Source organism: Oncorhynchus masou, chromosome 30 (assembly GCF_036934945.1).
Source record: "Oncorhynchus masou masou isolate Uvic2021 chromosome 30, UVic_Omas_1.1, whole genome shotgun sequence".
Taxonomy (NCBI): Eukaryota; Metazoa; Chordata; class Actinopteri; order Salmoniformes; family Salmonidae; genus Oncorhynchus; species Oncorhynchus masou.
In genome coordinates, this window is record NC_088241.1 from 61580653 (window position 1) to 61603364 (window position 22712).

At 45.2% G+C, this 22712-nt stretch overlaps 1 long non-coding RNA gene across 1 annotated transcript; it reads left to right on the forward strand.

The window, feature by feature from the left end:
* The first annotated feature begins 5785 nt into the window (after positions 1–5785).
* Positions 5786–8996, forward strand: LOC135522904 (uncharacterized). The gene is made up of 3 exons (XR_010452737.1): positions 5786–6137; positions 6692–6757; positions 8292–8996. It is a non-coding gene; the product is annotated as an uncharacterized LOC135522904 (long non-coding RNA).
* Positions 8997–22712: the final 13716 nt, after the last annotated feature.

The window sequence follows — 22712 nt, forward strand, 5'->3', positions numbered from 1 at the left end:
CTGGTCTGATGAAACAAAAATAGAACTGTTTGGCCATAATGACCATACGTTATGTTTTGAGGTAAACGGGGGAAGCTTACAAGCCGAAAAACACCATCCCAACCTTGAAGCACGGGAGTGGCAGCATCATGTTGTGGGGATGCTTTGCTGCAGGAGGAACTGGTGCACTTCACAAAATAGATGGATTCACGAGGTAGGAAAATTATGTGGATATATTGAAGCAACATTTCTAGTGTCAGAGAAGTCAGAAAGTTAAAGCTTGGTCGCAAATGGGTCTTCCAAATGGACAATGACCCCAAGCATACATCCAAAGTTGTGTAAAATGGCTTAAGGACAACAAAGTCAAGGTATTGAAGTGTCCATCACAAAGCCCTGACCTCAATCCTATAGAAAATATGTGGGCAGAACTGAAAAAGCATGTGCGAGCAAGGAGGCCTACAAACCTGGCTACACTAGTGACCATATCCCCCGTGCATCCCGCAAAGGCGGAGGTGTTGCTAACATTTACGATAGCAAATTTCAATTTACGTTTTCGTCTTTTGAGCTTCTCGTCATGAAATCTATGCAGCCTACTCAATCACTTTTTATAGCTACTGTTTACAGGCCTCCTGGGCAATATACAGCGTTCCTCACTGAGTTCCCTGAATTCCTATCGGACCTTGTAGTCATAGCAGATAATATTCTAATCTTTGGTGACTTTAATATTCACATGGAAAAGTCCACAGACCCACTCCAAAAGGCTTTCGGAGCCATCATCGACTCAGTGGGTTTTGTCCAACGTCTCTGGACCCACTCACTGTCACAGTCATACTCTGGACCTGGAGTTTTGTCCCATGGAATAAATGTTGTGGATCTTAATGTTTTTCCTAATAATCCTGGACTATCGGACCACCATTTTATTATGTTTGCAATTGCAACAAATAATCTGCTCAGACCCCAACCAAGGAACATCAAAAGTCGTGCTATAAATTCACAGACAACACAAAGATTCCTTGATGTCCTTCCAGATTTCCTCTGTCTACCCAAGGACGCCAGAGAACAAAAATCAGTTAACCACCTAACTGAGGAACTCAATTTAACCTTGCGCAATACCCTAGATGCAGTTGCACTCCTAAAAACTAAAAACATTTCTCATTAGAAACTAACTCCCTGGTACACAGAAAATACCCGTGCTCTGAAGCTAACTTCCAGAAAATTGGAACGGAAATGGCGCCACACCAAACTGGAAGTCTTCCGACGAGCTTGGAAAGACAGTACCGTGCAGTACCGAAGAGCCCTTACTGCTGCTCGATCCTCCTATTTTTCTAACTTAATTGAGGAAAATAAGAACAATCCGAAATTCCTTTTTGATACTGTCGCAGAGCTAAGTAAAAAGCAGCATTCCCCAAGAGAGGATGACTTTCACTTTAGCAGTAATAAATTCATGAACTTCTTTGAGGAAAAGATTATGATTATTAGAAAGCAAATTACGGACTCCTCTTTAAATCTGCGTATTCCTTCAAAGCTCAGTTGTCCTGAGTCTGCACAACTCTGCCAGGACCTAGGATTAAGAGAGACGCTCAAGTGTTTTAGTACTATATCTCTTGACACAATGATGAAAATAATCATGGCCTCTAAACCTTCAAGCTGCATACTGGACCCTATTCCAACTAAACTACTGAAAGAGCTGCTTCCTGTGCTTGGCCCTCCTATGTTGAACATAATAAACTGCTCACTATCCACCGGATGTGTACCAAACTCACTAAAAATGGCAGTAATAAAGCCTCCCTTGAAAAAGCCAAACCTTGACCCAGAAAATATAAAAAACTATCGGCCTATATCGAATCTTCCATTCCTCTCAAAATTTTAGAAAAGGCTGTTGCGCAGCAACTCACTGCCTTCCAGAAGACAAACAATGTATACAAAATGCTTCAGTCTGGTTTTAGACCCCATCATAGCACAGAGACGGCACTTGTGAAGGTGGTAAATGACATCTTAATGGCATCGGACCGAGGCTCTGCATCTGTCCTCGTGCTCCTAGCCCTTAGTGCTGCTTTTGATACCATCGATCACCACATTCTTTTGGAGAGATTGGTCTACACGGACAAGTTCTGGCCTGGTTTAGATCTTATCTGTCGGAAAGATATCAGTTTGTCTCTGTGATTGGTTTGTCCTCTGACAAATCAACTGTAAATTTCGGTGTTCCTCAAGGTTCCATTTTAGGACCACTATTGTTTTCACTATATATTTTACCTCTTGGGGATGTTATTCGAAAACATAATGTTAACTTTCACTGCTATGTGGATGACACACAGCTGTACATTTCAATGAAACATTGTGAAGCCCCAAAATTTCCCTTGCTAGAAGCATGTGTTTCAGACATAAGGAAGTGGATGGCTGCAAACTTTCTACTTTTGAACTTGGACAAAACAGAGATGCTTGTTCTAGGTCCCAAGAAACAAAGAGATCTTCTGTTGAATCTGACAATTAATCTTAATGGTTGTACAGTCGTCTCAAATAAAACTGTGAAGGACCTCGGCGTTACTCTGGACCCTGATCTCTCTTTTGAAGAACATATCAAGACCATTTCAAGGACAGCTTTTTTCCATCTACGTAACATTGCAAAAATCAGAAACTTTCTGTCCAAAAATGATGCAGAAAAATTAATCCATGCTTTTGTCACTTCTAGGTTAGACTACTGCAATGCTCTACTTTCCGGCTACCCGGATAAAGCACTAAATAAACTTCAGTTAGTGCTAAATATGGCTGCTAGAATCCTGACTAGAACCAAAAAAATTGATCATATTACTCCAGTGCTAGCCTCTCTACACTGGCTTCCTGTCAAAGCAAGGGCTGATTTCAAGGTTTTACTGCTAACCTACAAAGCATTACATGTGCTTGCTCCTACCTATCTCTCTGATTTGGTCCTGCCGTACATACCTACACGTACGCTACGGTCACAAGACGCAGGCTTCCTAATTGTCCCTAGAATTTCTAAGCAAACAGCTGGAGGCAGGGCTTTCTCCTATAGAGCTCCATTTTTATGGAACGGTCTGCCTACCCATGTCAGAGACGCAAACTCGGTCTCAACCTTTAAGTCTTTACAGAAGACTCATCTCTTCAGTGGGTCATATGATTGAGTGTAGTCTGGCCCAGGAGTGGGAAGGTGAACGGAAAGGCTCTGGAGCAACGAACCGCCCTTGCCGTCTCTGCCTGGCCGGTTCCCCTCTTTCCACTGGGATTCTCTGCCTCTAGCCCTATTACAGGGGCTGAATCACTGGCTTACTGGGGCTCTCTCATGCCGTCCCTGGAAGGGGTGCGTCACCTGAGTGGGTTGATTCACTGATGTGGTCATCCTGTCTGGGTTGGCGCCCCCCCTTGGGTTGTGCCGTGGCGGAGATCTTTGTGGGCTATACTCAGCCTTGTCTCAGGATGTTAAGTTGGTGGTTGAAGATATCCCTCTAGTGGTGTGGGGGCTGTGCTTTGGTAAAGTGGGTGGGGTTATATCCTTCCTGTTTGGCCCTGTCTGGGGGTGTCCTCAGATGGGGCCACAGTGTCTCCTGACCCCTCCTGTCTCAGCCTCCAGTATTTATGCTGCAGTAGTTTGTGTCGGGGGCTAGGGTCAGTTTGTTATATCTGGACTACTTCTCCTGTCCTATTCGGTGTCCTGTGTGAACCTAAGTGTGCGTTCTCTAATTCTCTCTTTCTATCTCTCTCTCGGGGGACCTGAGCCCTAGGACCATGCCCCAGGACTACCTGACATGATGACTCCTTGCTGTCCCCCGTCCACCTGGCCGTGCTGCTGCTCCAGTTTCAACTGTTCTGCCTTATTATTATTCAACCATGCTGGTCATTTATGAACATTTGAACATCTTGGCCATGTTCTGTTACAATCTCCACCCGGCACAGCCAGAAGAGGACTGGCCACCCCACATAGCCTGGTTTCTTCCTAGGTTTTGGCCTTTCTAGGGAGTTTTTCCTAGCCACCGTGCTTCTACACCTGCATTGCTTGCTGTTTGGGGTTTTTGGCTGGATTTCTGTACAGCACTTTGAGATATCAGCTGATGTACGAAGGGCTATATAAATAAATTTGATTTGATTTGACTCAGTTGCACCAGTTCTGTCAGGAGGAATGGGCCAAAATTCACCCAACTTATTGTGGGAAGCTTGTGGAATGCTACCTGAAACGTTTGACCTAAACAATTTAAAGGCAATGCTACCAAATACTAATTGAGTGTATGTAAACTTCTGACCCATGAAAGAAATAAAAACTGAAATAAATAATTCTCTCTGCTATTATTCTGACATTTCACATTCTTAAAATAAAGTGGTGATCCTAACTGACCTAAGGCCAGGAATTTTTACTTGGATTAAATGTCAGGAATTGTGAAAAACTGAGTTTAAATGTGTTTGGCTAAGGTGTATGTAAACTTCCGACTTCAACAGCCAGTGGGACGTGGGCCTCTCTCAACCCACGCTGATATGAGGCAGGGAGTTGACTTGTCTGCCAAGTGCTCCACTCCTATCCGCCACTCAGAATTGCATCTATCTAGCCAGCGCATTTACGTTTTCCACTTGACCCATATGGAGGGGTGAGAAGACACCGGCTCCATCTGTCTCCACCTGTTCTGTTGTTTCCACCATCTTGTCACAAAGGGAAATGCCCTCAGAAATGTCAAAACGTTGAGTTCACCTTTCGTTTCAAAGGTTTTTGTGATTGGATGTCAGTCATGACAGATGTTGGATCAATTGGAATCATTAAAAAAAAGTTCTCAACGCTGAGATCCACTTAGTGTATTCAACATTCTATCCAAGTGGAACGTGTCAGTCGAGGAGTCTCCCTGAATTCTAAATCGGCTGCTATGGAGAAATTCCCTTGCCTCTGTATCCTGACGCCTCTCTGTTTTCTAGGGAAACGGTACAATCTGGCTGATGTATCGGCTGCTCTGTATGAGTCTGGGACTCATCTGGTTCACTCTAGCTGACAGTAAAGTCGCACCCAACTTCAATGCAATTGTAAATGAGAACTTGTTCTCAACTTGCCTACCTGGTTAAATAAAGGTGAAATAAAAAAATTAAATGCAACAGGTAACACGTGAATCTGAATCTGTTATTTATCTGTTGGTAAATCGGCGGAGTGGTTACGACACTAGCTATGGATCAATCCTTTCACCATTTAAAATAGGTTTAAGACAAGAACATGTATCAAAGTAATCAGAATGTTGACATTTATGAACATGGGCCAAATTAAGCCTAGTACTTGTTACCTGGGCTGGGACTGAAGTACTTTTAAATGTGAAGTTTGAACTCCCTAAAGATGAGTGCTGCTATTGGTTACGGTGGTTAACCTGGTTTGTCTGGAGTTTTAGGTGTCCTCCTCATCTCTTTGGCTCTGTGCGTTGGCGCTGCCATTGGGAACGTGCAGGAGAAAGCCATGAAGCTCCACAACGGCTCCAGCTCTGAAATGGTACTGGTATTTTGGTATTTTATTAGGCTCCCCTTTTAGCTGTTTGCGAAAGCAGAAGCTACTCTTCCTGGGGTTCCACACAAAACCAGAAACATGACATAATACAGAACATTAATAGACAACAGCTCAAGGACAGAACTACATCACGTTTTTTTAAAGGAACACGTAGCCTACATATCAATACATACACACAAACTATCTAGGTCAAATAGGGGAGAGGCGTTATGCCGTGAGGCACTGAGGACCTGCCTTAAAACCAAGCTGGTATATTTATATTGCAAACCCATTTGTATAAACTGTCCTGAATCACCTGAGGAATGTGTCATGTGAGGCAGGTTTTCCATCGGTTTTGGGTACATATTGACAGGCCTGTTTGGTGTGGGTGGATTGGGACCAGCAGTGGTCTTTTGCTCTCAGGTTAGTAAAACCCTCTCCGTCATGTTTCATTATAATAGTTGAAGCATGCGCCATTCTGCAGATGTGCATCAAACAAATGACACTGTGGATAATGTATGAATTTGGTAAAATATGTTGATGTGACAATCTATTGAATTATTATTATTTATTTTTTTCTTTAGCATCCTGTGACAGACATCCGGTTATGCATTCTTCTTCTCTCTCACGGGATACTTTGGCATTTCATTTGTGCTGCACTTGATCAAACTCTTCGGAGCCCTGGTCACAGTCACAGGTGAGAAGACCATTCAGGTCTGGGCAAATGCTTTGCTTGCGGAACCGCACAAAACAACTCTTAACTCTCTTTTTATGTTTCAAAGTGTTCAATTGAACAGTTCCCATTGTTTCCTCTGACTAGTCCATTTTTTTAATGTTTTAATTCAGAATGTGAATTTTTTGGACCAATGCCACCTTGAGTTAGAACTCCCCTAAGTAAGCCTATGGCTTCACAGAAAGGCCTCTACTGTATGCCATGTGATATCCTTGCTGACCCTCCAACTCTACCTCTAAATTTTAAAAGCATAAACTTTTGACAATTCGCAATGGTAAAAAAAAGGCCACATCAGATTACTGAAATGAAGCTTAGATTAGCGTGATCGGAATCTTATTTAAAAGTTCTGGAAACTTCCGGATTAATTTTGACATTAACTGCAAGACAAATGTCAAAGTAATCTCATCACCAAAGTTAAAGAAATGTCTATTTCCTTGATGTCCATTGGATGTGACAGACTTAGATTCAAGGTTTTGTGGTATTATTTTTCTCACTTTTCTGTCTTCTGTTCGTTTCAGTGACGACCGGACGTAAGGCGATGACAATTATCCCTTTATGTTCTTCTCAAAGCCTTTTACTTTTCAGTAAGTCATTTTATCGTCAGTCTCTTCTAAACTCAGCAAAAAGAAACGCCCCCTTTTCAGGACCAGGTCTTTGAAAGATAATTCGTAACAATCCAAATAACTTCACACATCCTCATTGTAAAGGGTTTAAACACTGTTTCCCATGCTTGTTCAATGAACCATAAACAGTTAATGAACATGCACCTGTGGAACGGTCGTTAAGACACTAACAGCTTATAGAAAGTAGGCAATTAAGGTCACAGTTATGAAAACTTAGGACAATAAAGACTTAGGACACGCCTTTCTACTGACTCTGACAATCACCAAAAGAAAGATGCCCAAGGTCCCTGCTCAGCTGCGTGAACGTGCCTTAGGCAATACATTGCAATGTCCGTACTGTGAAACGCCTAAGACAGCGCTAACAGGGAGACACGACGGACAGCTGATTTTCCTCGCAGCGGCAGACCCCGTGTAACGACACCTGCACAGGATTGTTACATCCGAACATCACACCTGCGGGACAGGTACAGGATGGCAACAACAACTGCCCAAGTTACACCAGGAACGCACAATCTCTCCAACAGTGCTCAGACTGTCCGCAATAGGCTGAGAGGCTGGACTGAGGGCTTGTAGGCCTGTTTTAAGGCAGGTCCTCACCAGACATCACCGGCAACAATGTCGCCTATGGGCACAAACCCACCGTTGCTGGACCAGACAGGACTGGCAAAAAGTGCTCTTCACTGATGAGTCGTGGTTTTGTCACACCAGGGGTGATGGTCTGATTCACGTTTATCGTTGAAGGAATGAGCGTTACACCGAGATCTGTACTCTGTAACGGGATCAATTTGAAGGTGGAGGGTCCGTCATGGTCTGGGGCGGTGTGTCGCTGCATCATCGGACTGAGCTTGTTGTCATTGCAGGCAATCTCAATGCTGTGCGTTACAGGGAAGACATCATCCTCCCTCATGTGGTAACCTTCCTGTAGGCTCATCCTGATATGACCCTCCAGCATGACAATGCCACCAGCCACAATGCTCGTTCTGTGCGTGATTTCCTGCAAGGCAGGAATGTCAGTGTTCTGCCATGGCCAGCGAAGAGCCCGGATCTCAATCCCATTGAGCATGTCTGGGACCTGTTGGATCAAAGGGTGAGGGCTAGGGCCATTCCCCCCAGAAATGTCTGGGAACTTGTAGGTGCCTTGGTGGAAGAGTGGGGTAACATCTCACAGCAAGAACTGGCAAATCTGGTGCAGTCCATGAGGAGGACTTAATGCAGCTGGTGGCCTCACCAGATACTGACTGTTACTTTTGATTTTGTTCAGGGACACATTATTCCATTTCTGTTAGTCTGTGGAACTTGTTTAGTTTATGTCTCAGTTGTTGAATCTTATGTTCATACAAATATTTACACATGTTAAGTTTGCTGAAAATAAACACAGTTGACAGTGAGAGGACGTTTATTTTTTTGCTGAGTTTATTTTGCTTTAGTTCAATTTAGTCTGCTTTCAAGGCTCTGAAAACATTGTAACACACCTCTCCGTTCCATTTCCTCTCAGGTACATATTGAGTGGCCTTTTAGTTCTGTTGGGCATTTTCCTGAATGTTTACAGCAAAAACAAAGACGAGACGAAGCTGCCATCTTTGGCCGACCTCAGCAATATGGTTCTAACAGGGAAGAAAGTCAGGCTGCTATCACAGAATGTGTAGTAAGAGGGACCTATGTCGGGATAAACAGACGTTTTTCTGAACGTTCCTATCTAACATGGACCTAATAACGGGTGGGCTCCTAACGCCTTTAAAGGCGATATAGAGCCCCGTCCATAAGCATTCCCAGGAGGAGAACATAGATATGGTGCACCTACGAGACTCGGAAATGGAAGCTGGCCTCTTAGCTAACCTTAATAGCACAGTTTTGCACTGTAAGTGACTAATGACTTTAGCCTGTGCAAGGCGAAGGGGGACGAGACAGTTGAAAGATAAGCTCTGAACTTTTATTGAACTGATCATGTCCCGAATGTTTATTTTCACCTGCATGTGCCAGAAGACAAAAAAAAAAGTGTTTTACTCAATGATTGTCTGAGAAATGTCTTCTTATGGTATATTTGTCATTTATATCCAATTGTACAAAATACCGCTCAGCAGCACATTGACATCTTGTCATGCTCGGAAGTGTATAAACGTGTCAACCACCATATTTGCGAACAATTTATTTTTGTGAAAGGTTAGCTCTTTTTACATTAAAAACCAACTGGGAAGTTTATTCAAAAAGGTAGTTTTTTTCTTCATGTTTTCATTTATTACAGTGTAAGTAGCTAGCTTGCCAGCCATCTCTTATCCATTGGCTGCAGAGGAGGGAGTTGAACGGCTGCCAAGGAGCTTCTCAGATGTTTACCCATCAGATGGCCCCGGGCCTGTTTTTATTAGTCATCCTGGAATAAGATGGCACTAGAGCGAAAACAAGCATTGTTCAAAGGGTTTGGCGTTAGATGTAATTTGGATGAGTGGAACATCACGTGTGTGTGTTTGTGTGTCAGGGTGACGTTCGGGAGAATGGTTAGATTGTCTCCTCTAGGAGATAATGATGCGATCAGCACCTGGATTTTATTGAGGCATGGGGTGGAGGGTGATTACTTATCATTTTTAGGGGTTGAGAATGCCTTGCTACCTTCAGCAAATCATGTAGTGATATTTCAGATCCAATTGTTTTAATTGACAAACATACATCTTGGTCTCTTCGGTTTCTGCCATCCTCAAAGGGAAAGAGAGAGAAATCTGTGTGTAACCTATGACGTTAGAATACATATGGTTTCTACAGATGACAACGCAGGGCGCAGGTTGTCATCTGCCAAGAGGTCCAGACCCATCTATCCCCATTCAGCTGGTACAGTTTTTTGTCTGTTTTACACCAGAGAGCCTTTGATGTGCTACCACCACTCTAGTGAACAAACAGCTCCACTCTGGGAAAAGACTAGCAGGAAGTTTGAGACATTCAACTTGCCTTCCCTTTAAGGGTGGACCCTGGTATACGTCTAAAGGGTGGACCCTGGTCTACGTCTAAAGGGTGGACCCTGGTCTACCGTCTAAAGGGTGGACCCTGGTCTACCGTCTAAAGGGTGGACCCTGGTCTACCGTCTAAAGGGTGGACCCTGGTCTACCGTCTAAAGGGTGGACCCTGGTCTACCGTCTAAAGGGTGGACCCTGGTCTACCGTCTAAAGGGTGGACCCTGGTCTACGTCTAAAGGGTGGACCCTGGTCTACCGTCTAAAGGGTGGACCCTGGTCTACCGTCTAAAGGGTGGACCCTGGTCTACCGTCTAAAGGGTGGACCCTGGTCTACCGTCTAAAGGGTGGACCCTGGTCTACCGATTTAACTGAGGGTGGGACCCTGGTCTACCTCTAAGGTGGACCCTGGTCTGTCAAAGGGTGGACCCTGGTCTACCGGAAGGTGGACCCTGGTCTCCGTAAAGGGTGGACCCTGGTCTACCGTCTAAAGGGTGGACCCTGGTCTAGCCGTCTAAAGATGGTGGACCCTGTACCCTAGGATCTACCGTCTAATGGGTGGACCCTGGTCTGTAGATGGCAGGGTGGACCCTGGTCTGTCTAATGGTGGACCCTGGTCTACCATCTAAAGGGTGGACCCTTGTCTCATCTAAAGGGTGGACCCTTGTCTACATCTAAAGTGTGGACCCTGGTGGCGGGATACCGCTCTCTAAAGGGTGGACCCTGGTCTCCGTAAAGGGTGGACCCTGGTCTACCGTCTGCTCTGGGTGGACCCTGGATACCGTCTAAAGGGTGGACCCTGGATACTGTCTGTAGATGGTGGACCCTGGTCTACCGTAGATGGCAGGATGGACCCTGGTCTACCGTCTAGAAGGGTGGACCCTGGTCTACCGATGGGGATGGACTGCTCTGGTGGCAGGATACAGCTAAAGATGGGTGGACCCTGGTCTACCGTAGATAAAGGGTGGACCCTGGTCTACCGCTCTAAAGATGACCCTGATCTACCGCTCTGTAGGTGGACCCTGGATACCGCTCTAAAGATGGACCCTGGATACCGTCTAAAGGTGGACCCTGGATACCGTCTGTAGATGGGTGGACCCTGGTCTACCGTCTGTAATGGGTGGACCCTGGTCTACCGTCTGTGGATGGTCGGGATACCGTCTAAAGGTGGACCCTGGTCTACCTCTAGATGGCAGGTGGACCCTGGATACCGTCTAAAGGGTGGACCCTGGTCAGGATACCGTCTAAAGGTGGACCTGGTCGGGATACGCTCTCTAAAGGTGGACCCTGGTCTGCCGTCTGTGGATGGTCTGGATACTGGGTGGACCCTGGTCTGCCGTCTAATGGGTGGACCCTGGTCTGATACCGTCTCTGTAGATGGGTGGACCCTGGTCTGCCGTCTAAAGGTGGACCCTGGTCTGCCGTCTAAAGATGGACCCTGGTCTACTGTCTGGATGGACCCTGGATACCGTCTAAAGATGGACCCTGGTCTACCGTCTAGATGGGTGGACCCTGGATGGCAGGATACTGTCTGTAGATGGACAGGATGGTCTACCTGTAGAAGGATACTGCTCTGTATGGCAGGATACTGCTCTGTAGATGGACCCTGGTCTGCTCGTCTAAATGGTGGATACTGTCTGTAGATGGGTGGACCCTGTCTCTGTAGATGGACCCTGGATCTGCTCTGTAGATGGGTGGACCCTGTAGATGGTGGGATACGTCTGTAGATGGTGGACCCTGGTCTACGTCTAAAGATGGACCCTGGTCTACCATCTAATGGGTGGACCCTTGTCTACATCTAAAGGGTGGCAGGATCTGCATCTAAAGTGTGGACCCTGGTCTACCGTGTAGATGGTGGACCCTGGTCTACCGTCTGGGTGGACCCTGGATACCGTCTGTAGAGGGTGGACCCTGGTCGGGATACCGCTCTGTAAATGGTGGACCCTGTCTGTAGATGGGGTGGATACTGGTCTGTAGATGGTGGACCCTGGATGGCGGGTCTAAAGGGTGGACCCTGGTCTACCGCTCTAGAAGGGTGGACCCTGGTCGGGATACCGCTCTGTAGATGGTGGACCCTGGTCTACCGTCTGTAGAAGGGTGGACCCTGGTCTACCGTCTGTAGATGGACCCTGGTCTACCGTCTAAAGGCTCTGTGGACCCTGGGGATACCGTCTAAATGGTGGACCCTGGTCGGGATACCGCTCTGTAGAAAGGGTGGACCCTGGTCGGGATACCGTCTAGATGGTGGACCCTGGTCTAGATGGCGGGATACCGCTCTAAAGATGGGTGGACCCTGGTCTAGATGTCTAAAGGGATACTGCCTGGTCGGGATACCGCTCTGTAGATGGACCCTGGTCTGCTCGTCTAAAGGTGGACCCTGGATCTGCTCTGTAGATGGGTGGACCCTGGTCTACCGATAAAGGGATGGACCCTGGGATACCGCTCTGTAGATGGTGGACCCTGGTCTCTGTAGATGGGTGGACCCTGGTCTACGTCTAAAGGGTGGACCCTGGTCTACGCTCTAGATGGTGGATCTGCTCTGTAATGGCGTGGACCCTGGTCTGCCGTCTAAAGGGTGGACCCTGGATGCCGTCTAAAGGGTGGACCCTGGTCTGCCGTCTAAAGGGTGGACCCTGGTCTGCCGTCTAAAGGGTGGACCCTGGTCTGGTATTTTCTAAAGGGTGGACCCTGGTCTACCGTCTAAAGAGTGGACCCTGGTCTACCGTCTAAAGGCTGGACCCTGGTCTACCGTCTAAAGGCTGGACCCTGGTCTACCGTCTAAAGGGTGGACCCTGGTCTACCGTCTAAAGGGTGGACCCTGGTCTAAAGGATTTAACTGACATGGGAATTATAGGTGCAATCTGTAAGATTTTGCCAATACAAATAGTCTGTCAGCAAATTAAAATGATTTGAGGGAAGATGACACTGGTCCTCCGTAGCTTGGTGTGAAACGACAATATTAGCCAGCTCTGTAGATGGCAGGATACTGCTCTGTAGATGGCGGGATACCGCTCTGTAGATGGCGGGATACCGCTCTGTAGATGGCGTGATACTGCTCTGTAGATGGCGTGATACCGCTCTGTAGATGGCATGATACCGCTCTGTAGATGGCGGGATACCGCTCTGTAGATGGCGGGATACCGCTCTGTAGATGGCGGGATACCGCTCTGTAGATGGCGGGATACCGCTCTGTAGATGGCGTGATACTGCTCTGTAGATGGCGTGATACCGCTCTGTAGATGGCGGGATACCGCTCTGTAGATGGCGGGATACTGCTCTGTAGATGGCGGGATACTGCTCTGTAGATGGCGGGATACTGCTCTGTAGATGGCAGGATACTGCTCTGTAGATGGTTTGGATACCGCTAATAGATGGCAGGATACTGCTCTGTAGATGGCAGGATACTGCTCTGTAGATGGCGGGATACTGCTCTGTAGATGGCGGGATACTGCTCTGTAGATGGCGGGATACCGCTCTGTAGATGGCGGGATACAGCTCTGTAGATGGCGGGATACCGCTCTGTAGATGGCGGGATACAGCTCTGTAGATGGCGGGATACTGCTCTGTAGATGGCGGGATACCGCTCTGTAGATGGCGGGATACAGCTCTGTAGATGGCGGGATACCGCTCTGTAGATGGCGGGATACAGCTCTGTAGATGGCGGGATACCGCTCTGTAGATGGCGGGATACAGCTCTGTAGATGGCGGGATACTGCTCTGTAGATGGCGGGATACAGCTCTGTAGATGGCGGGATACTGCTCTGTAGATGGCGGGATACAGCTCTGTAGATGGCGGGATACAGCTCTGTAGATGGCGGGATACTGCTCTGTAGATGGCGGGATACAGCTCTGTAGATGGCGGGATACCGCTCTGTAGATGGCGGGATACAGCTCTGTAGATGGCGGGATACCGCTCTGTAGATGGCGTGATACTGCTCTGTAGATGTTTGTTTCTGCCTCTTGCCTCTCTCTATCACCGCCTCTCTCTATCACCACCTCTCTCTCTATCACCTCCTCTCTCTCTATGACCGCCTCTCTCTCTCTCTCTCTCTCTCTCTCTATCACTGCCTCTCTCCCTCTCTCTCTCTCTCTCTCTCTCTCTCTCTATCACCGCCTCTCTCTCTCTATCTCTCTCTATCACCGCCTCTCTCTCTCTCTCTCTCTCTATCACGCTCTCTCTCTCTCTCTCTCTATCACCGCCTCTCTCTCTCTCTCTCTCTCTCTCTCTCTATCACCGCCTCTCTCCCTCTCTCTCTCTATGACCGCCTCTCTCTCTCTATCACCGCCTCTCTCTCTCTCTCTCTCTCTCTATCACCACCTCTCTCTCACCGCCTCTCCCTCTCTCTTATTAATGTCACCCTTTTACCTGGGTCCAGTGACCTCTGCGCTGTTCCGCTGACCTCTGCTAATAAATAATGTGAGTTGTCTACAGCTCATCACAACAGCAAATAGGGTGGTATATAATGTTGTCCGATTCAAATTGCCACAGCGGGGTGGTCTGTCGTTGCAGCTCTTAGTTCAGTGGGAGCAGCCGTTTTCATCCTTGGGCCTGGGTGGTTGTGAGGAGAGTAGTAGCTGGACACGGAGTGTGGGGCTGTAATGCTGGGCTACCACCAGTGGGTAGTACTGTAGGTCATGAGCTCTCCCTGTGTGCCTCCCACAGATCTGAGTATTAGTCAGTGGATGGCTTGAGTAGATCTGTGGAGACTGGAGAGGGTTAAGTTATTAAATAGGATGATATTGTGAGTACGGATGGGCAAAAAGTCAACAGAAGGATAGTAAAATGAGAGACATTGCTCCAATTTAGGTAGCCAATGATTTGTCCTTTGTAGGGCAGGGTTCCCCAATAGGCGGCCCACTGAGGATTTTATTCCCCGCCCCCCCCCCCAAGAGTTCTGAGCAACACTTTTATTTATTATTATTATTTATTACATTTTCGTTGTTGGACATAAAATACTGTAAAATCACCATGAAATCAGTTCGAAGTTTTAATTTTGGAAATCAGTTCTTAAAAAAGTCCACGCATAGATGTGATGATAGTACAGTATCTGGTATCCCAATGTAATCAATGTTTGAAATGATTCTGTTTTTCTCAAATCCTATATGTGTTTGGGATTGTTGCAGTCAATCTGCAGTGTTTCCGGCACCCCGGCTCTCCACACAAAGAGAAATCGTCCCATGGCTGAATATAACCGGGGACTCCTGTTGAAGGGTAAGGAAAGTCAACACAGATTCTTTCAACAGAAGTGTCCTATCATGTTGAAGTACGGCGAAACCTGGGTCATGCTCATTTGGACACACCGTAGCAAAACGTTTTGCAACAGAAAACAAAAAGAAATTAGCATTCATTTTCTTATTGGACAAGTTCAAAATAGTCAGCTACTGAACACCCTTTCTTGACGCTGGGCCTTCCTCCAACATGAAGCCCCACAGCAGCAGCAGCACCTTCCACCCAAACTCATTACCACCCTCCTGCCTCCAAATGAACACACTCCTAATATGAAGGCCATCTGTTTAGCAGGGACATATCTTCACAGCCCCAGGGCAGATGTTTAGCGTCCTCCTCACTGTAATTCATGTAAAGGATACAAAATGCACCAATGATTGCAGTCATAATTAGCAAGGGGGCCTGGTAAAGTGAGCTGGAGAAATGGGATGATGCAATTTTTTATTTTGTTCCGTCGTCTGTGCCTAGACAATAAATGTTTTTAAAAAATCATGTCCCTGGCTTGGATGGTAGCCCTACTGTATGTTGTTACGATTTATTTGACTGTGCTGTCTGTGATTATAAAGTCGTTTTAAACTGGTGGTGAAAGCCTTGGCAAGGAAAGTAGGAATTCCTTTAAACAGCTGCCCCCCCCCGCTGTTCCAGTAAATGTAGTGTAGTCTAGTGAGTCTGGAACGATAAGCATGCATGAACATGCGTTTCTGTTCATGATGTAAGTGTGCTCCACTTTATTGCATTCATTTTCATATACTTGGTGGGCTCAGAACAGATAAATGTGTGCGCTGGAATGTAAAGTAGGTGTTAACCCCGGTGGCCATGACAACCATGTGTATATATTCAGATCATGATGTGACAAAGTTATTGAAACTACGTCCGTCTATCCTTGCATGAAAATATTGTGTGAGTGTGTAGCATATCTGTGTGTGTGTGTATCGGTGTGGGTTTGCGAGGGCGCGCACGCGTGCGTGTGTGTTACAATAATGCATGTAATGAATCTTCCACTCCAAATTTGCTGTCAGCAGCCAACAGCCAGAAGGTTCCCACACTTCATTCCTGTCAGGGACTTAACAGCTTGAGCCGAACCACATATTCTGCAGTCACTCATGAAGAGAAATTCGTAATAATAAATATCAAGCTAATAATGAATGGGCTGGTGGCTACAGTTGTCTAGGGGGGCATATTATCTAATTTCCTCCCAATGTTTCATATCGTTACTCCTGCATGTCGCGATAGTCCATCAGGTTTCAGGTTTCTATCACTTGTATTTATTTTTCAAATCAATATATAAATCAGCGCCAAGCCATGTTACAGATGAGTTTCAATAAATTACGAGGGGCGGGCAAATGCAGAATGTTAACCACTGCTCCTCTCTCTCTCTTTCTCTCTCTCTTTTTCTCTCTCTATCTTACTCTCTCTCTCTCTCTCCTACTCTCTCTCTCTCTCTCTCTTTTACTCACTCTCTCTTATTATCTCTTACTCTCTCATTCTCTCTTACTCTCTCTCTCTCTTATTCTCACTCTCTCTTATTATCTCTTACTCTCTCATTCTCTCTTACTCTCTCTCTCTCTTATTCTCACTCTCTCTTATTCTCTCTTTCTCTCTCTCTTATTCTCTCTCTTACTCTCTCTCTTACTCTCTCTTACTCACTCTCTCTTATTATCTCTTACTCTCTCATTCTCTCTTACTCTCTCTTATTCTCACTCTCTCTTATTCTCTCTTTCTCTCTCTCTTATTCTCTCTTTCTCTCTCTCTTATTCTCTCTCTTACTCTCTCTCTTACTCTCTCTCTCTCTTTCTCACTCTCTCTCTCTTACTCTTATTCTCTCTCCCGTGCGAGCATGGTGTTACACAGCCACCAGCCCCCTGGTTTCCAGTCAGTGCTCAGTATGTGGAAAACCTCTCTGAAAGGCTCTTGCGAAGCCACATATTTAATTATATACTACTTAAATAATGCACAGTGCATCTTTAACCAGCCAGGGAGGGAGAAAACACACTTTATACCTGTATCATAGCCTATATACCATATGTAAGCCTCCATCTTGGAGCTAGCTATATAGAGGCTAGGTGTTCCAGGAGCAGGTTCCTGTCTGGTCTGTATATAAGAGACTTTTCTAAAGTGGAGCTCAGTGGAACGGAATAATAGGGAGTCAAATGAGGGAAGTGGAGCATGGGGGTGCAACGACGTTGGAAAACCAGGGCTGCCATGTTGAATCCTGACGCAGCCTGGGAAGAGTGGGTTGTAGTTGTGGGCCAGTCGGCCCCACAACAGACCTCTCGTGTGAAGGGAGCGCAGTGGTGGCTTGATACCTGGGAATCGCCATGACCGTCATCAGCAGAGAATATGCTGCCATCAGGGCTGATCACATCAGGGGCCCACCTTGGCCCTGACACTCCATGACATGCGTATGTGGCAAGACAAAACACAGGTACACAACACCCGGCTTGAGGGAGATTCCCCCTGACTGTGTTCAAGAGCAGGACCCCCTCAACCGCAAGGTAGAAGGATAAGGTAAGGAAAATAAAATATGTTAGATGGTGGAAAACGTCTCTGGTGGTGGAGAGAATGGGGGATTGAGTGTGTGGCTGTCATGCGAAGGAGAAGTAATGATGGTGAACAACAGGAATATGAGGACACAGCTGGTATGTGCAGTGCACACTTCTTCAGGGGAGAGATCTTGATACGGAATGGAAACAGACTGAAAATCAAGCAAGGCCTTCATTTCATCTCTATGGGAACCAGCTACAGTACATAACAGTAATGTCCATATGGAGACAGAACAACAACAAAAATCCACTCTTTGAAATCTATTTGCTCAAGTTGCTCTATAATTCATTTTTCACATTTTCCAAATGTATGCTTTGACAAAATATGATTTTATACAATGCGTCACTATGTTGATGATGTAATATACCCCTCATTACGACTGTTCTTGGACAACCTCGAAAAGGGAAGTCGCTTAATGAAAAAAACAAAAAGCAGAAGGCTGCTGTTCTAATAAAAATACAAATCCAGTTGTCGGCAAACGCAAAGCAATTTAACGCTTCAGTGGCAGTTGTCTATTAATTTGTCTTGAAGGAGAGGGGGATGCTGGGAGCACAGCTTTGAGGGACAACGTGGCTGCGGTGCGTGTGTTACGTATCACTTCAGAAGCAAACAGAACAGCACAGACGCAGTCGCTTTTCTTAATTATGGGGCCCCCGTTTCCCACCGCAATGTCAGCGGTTGCATGCGAGAGAGGAAGTATATTATGGTGAACTAATGAAGCAGCTCAGAGATAGGAGCCCATATGTGTATGTCCTTGGGAGGGTTTAACATCAATAATGATAACCCCGAGGCAGATTTACCATATTCAGTAATTAGGTTTAAAAAAAAATATATTAAAAAAACATCTGACCCTCCTCCCTCCAAAAGGAAGCTAGCGACATATCTGGAGCACATATCAGGCCAGGAAGGAAGGAGTGGCCGCATCACTGGTTTCTCTGGAGCACATTCAACGCCACTGAATCCAGTGTAGTTTGGACTCAGACCAACAGAAGTCCCAGGTGCCTCCCGTGATGATGTGGCACGCACGGCTGGGTTGCCTGTAGCTGCGGGAGAAGGGTGGATCCTCAGCTCCAGGTTGTTAAGGGACAGGGCTGATAAGGAATTCTCCTGGTGGGGGTCCGTGACAGTAGCTGTATTGGTACCGTAAGCCGGTTCCCCTAAGGGGATATTGTTTGGAAGATGGGCATCCAACATTTCACCCACACCATTAAGCCTAACGCCCACACACCACAATTTGCCATAAAGCTTGTCACTGTCAACGATCCCTCTGCACTTTCAGTAATACAGGGTTGGAATGGGGGATTCTGGATTATATTCATTTGATGCTTGCCCTTTGTTTTACCACCCTCTATTTAACTCGTTTTTGCCTAATAATCACCCTCTGCTTTCTTGGTGATTCATTTGAAATAAGCACCAGTACATCTAATTTGGTACCAATTCAGTCACCTGTTGTGGTGCACTGATTTGCTGGGAAGTAACCAATGTAACCATATAATGTATTAAAATCTAAAAAAGTATGTTTAAATTAGAAGTAGGCATTGGTCTGAAGCTGAAAAATAAAAGAAATTCAGAAGCACCACAATGCTTATTCCACCCATGCTCTACCAAGGTTTTCCAGCACACAGCTTTTAACTACTACAGTAGCTACTGTATGTTGGTATATTGTACTTCAAACAATTTGTATACATGTTGCTTAGGATTCAAACCTTCTGCTAGCTCTTACCGTAGCTCGGACTTTGGAGCAGCTAAGCCCATTGCAGGCATTGTAAGGTAGCAGCATGACAATTTGCCCAAAGTTTAGGGTTGGTTTTGACCTGATCTACAGTTGAAGTCGGATGTTTACATACACCTTAGCCAAATACATTTAAACTCAGTTTTTCACAATTCCTGACATTTAATCCTCGTAATAATTCCCCATCTTAGGTCAGTTAGGATCACCACTTTATTTTAAGAATGTGAAATGTCAGAATAATAGCAGAGAGAATTATTAATTTCAGCTTTTATTTCATTCATCACATTCCCAGTTAGTCAGAAGTTTACATACACTCAATTAGTATTTAGTAGCATTGTCTTTAAATTGTTTAACTTGGGTCAAATGGTTTGGGTAGCCTTCCACAAGCTTCCCACAATAAGTTGGGTGAATTTTGACCCATTCCTCTCGACAGAGCTGGTGTAACAGAGTCAGGTTTGTAGGCCTCCTTGCTCGCACACGCTTTTTCAGTCCTGCCCACACATTTTCTATAGGATTGAGGTCAGGGCTTTGTGACGGCGACTCCAATACCTTGACTTTGTTGTCCTAAAGCCATTTTCCACAACTTTGGAAGTATGCTTGGGGTCATTGTCCATTTGGAAGACCCATTTGCGACCAAGCTTTAACTTCCTCACTGATGTCTTGAGATGCTGCTTCAATATATCCACATAATTTTCATACCTCATGATGCCATCTATTTTGTGAAGTGCACCAGTCCCTCCTGCAGCAAAGCATCCCTACAACATGATGCTGCCACCCCCATGCTTCCCGGTTGGGATGGTGTTCTTCGGCTTGCAGACCTCCCCCTTTTTCCTCCAACCATAACGATGGTCATTATGGCCAAACAGTTCTATTTTTGTTTCATCAGACCAGAGGACATTTCTCCAAAAGGTACAATATTTGTCCCCATGTGCAGTTGCAGACCATAGTCTGGCTTTTTTTATGATGGTTTTGGAGCGGTCTTTCAGGTTACGCCGATATAGAACTCGTTTTACAGTGGCTATAGATACCTTTGTACATATTTCCTCCAGTATCTTCTCAAGGTCCTTTGCTTTTGTTCTGGGATTGATAGGCACTTTTTCACACCAAAGTACATTTTAATCTCTAGGAGAAAGAATGTGTCTCCTTCCTGAGTGGTATGGCGGCTGAGTGGTCCCATGTAGTGAATCCAAAATGTATTATGTCCAATGGTCCTTTTATGGATGATGTTATATTTTCGCTTTAATCCTATAGTTTCACTAGAATTTGAGCTGAGTAGCCAGAGAAAATACTCTGAAAACTCAATTGCTAATAACCTGTTAATTCTGGTAAGTGGTTCTTGGTAAGGGCCAGAGGGCTCATTACGAGGGGAGTATGTTGTGTACCTCCAATCAAATTGTTTTGCAAATTTGAATCGACATTGGTGTCATATGGCTTAGCTATGGTAGAGAGATCTGAAATTAACATTGAACTTCAACCAATGCATACTATTAGTCCATATTTTGAGAATGCCATGGGAAATAGGACTAAAATAAAGAGTAACCCATCGTATAATGAAGAAGCAACATCATTACCTTACCCAGGCAAGTACGAGTAACCTACCTGAATTTGGTTTAACATGGGGGGCATTATTTTGGGTAAAGGATTCCAAGTTTGCACTCTGAAATGGACCGTAGAAGCCAGCCTGGTGACCAAAGAGAAACCGGCAATGCACCGTACAGAGACAGTTCTGCCACTCTGCTAACTAACTATCCACCCAGTCTGTCTTATTACCGTGGTTTTGTGGGATGCATGGTTTTCATTATCACTATGGCCTTCATTACTTTCTACACATTATCGTCAGGGGGACTTTTCAGATGGTGCACTGATGTCATTCTTTTGGGGGGAAACTGCCCTGTAGACATACTGTGTTTTCCTGCTATTAATTAGTGTATCCCCAGCTAGTTAGTGGTAGCACTTGTTTCTCCATGGCGACGGAGGAAGGGCAAAGGATTGGAGCAAGGCTCGCCTTAGTAGCTGCAGGCCCTTGCAGTAGCCTGCCACTGAATTTTGACTATTTAAAAAAAATTGAAAATCCTTTTATGGATAGATCATCTAAATCATTTAGTCTCCTGGGTTTCAATTAACTGGAGGTCACGCTACTGATCTATCAACAACAAGAAAAAGGAGAGAAAGAAAGATATTTTCTTTTAATTAATACAGTCTAATTAAACATATTTGAAATGTATTAACAGCGAGTATTTTTTTAAGAGGTGCACTTGCCTAATTGTAAGGGAACCCCTTAAAAACTGGTTTTGTGGTTACTGGTTGCATCATGGGAGTTCAATAATGTAAGAGAGAAGCTTTCATGTTTTTTTAATAACAGTGCAGTTTGTCTAGATACAGTTGATGCTTAAAAAAAAAGGTGTAATGGAATTTTATGTTTGGAAAAACTGGGATTCTTGCGAGTCATTCTGTAGCCCTTTCCTGCAGTCAAGGACCAGAAGCAGCCTCATTGGCCTCATGGGTGGAATGTTTATTCATATTTTTCATAATTCCATAATTAATTAAAAAATATATATATATATTCTTAACTGAAAAATCCAATGTTTCTATGTCAAACAGTTGTGTTATATTTCAGTCTTCTATGATGCATATAAAGTGTAATATTGGGATGCAAACTCAATCCCATACACATTAGTTAGCCCATATCCATGTGTGTGAGATGTATACTTCTGTTTCAAAGTAGATTTGTTTAAGACTACCAAGAAACATTCTGTGTGAACCTGATTTAGCCCACTGCAGTAAAATTTTATTAAAACTATAAAATACTGTTAAAACCAGAGGCCAAACTTCCACCAAGACACTTCAACTCTTTAATCTTTAATCCCATCAGAAACCCATCTAGACAACAGCTTTCTAGCCTACTGTGTGGGTGGAGGTAGATTTCATTTAGAATAATAACACTCTATTTAATCATGTGCCACAAGGCATGACAGTTGGTAGACCTGAGTCGTGTCACCACATAAAGAGTGTCAAGTACTGGAGGGAGTGAATTCAAAACAGATTAAGGAGTGTTTGGTCAAAAACGCAGTGTGATATGTGAGTCCCCCGTCATATATGGTGCATACAAGTCTCAGACAGACTCATTGTCATACTACTACCCACAGGGCAACTCTAATGTGAAGTTGATCTGCGGTTGAAATTCCTCATACATACTTGTCCATGATGACATTTCTCTTATTCAATTCCCCAATGCTCTGCTGTATTACATGTCGGTTCTGGAGGAAATCAGTAACATACTGCTCACGGTTCTATAGGACATACACTCATGGGGGAGCAGGTCGACTTAAGTATTGTCTAATATGACCCAAGTAGCTGAGCTAACATGGCAATGCAGTTAGCACTACTGTACCAGCACACACACACGCATGTACACACACTCACACGCGTACACACACTGGCGATTAATTGGACAGGTGGAGTGGTGTGAGCGATG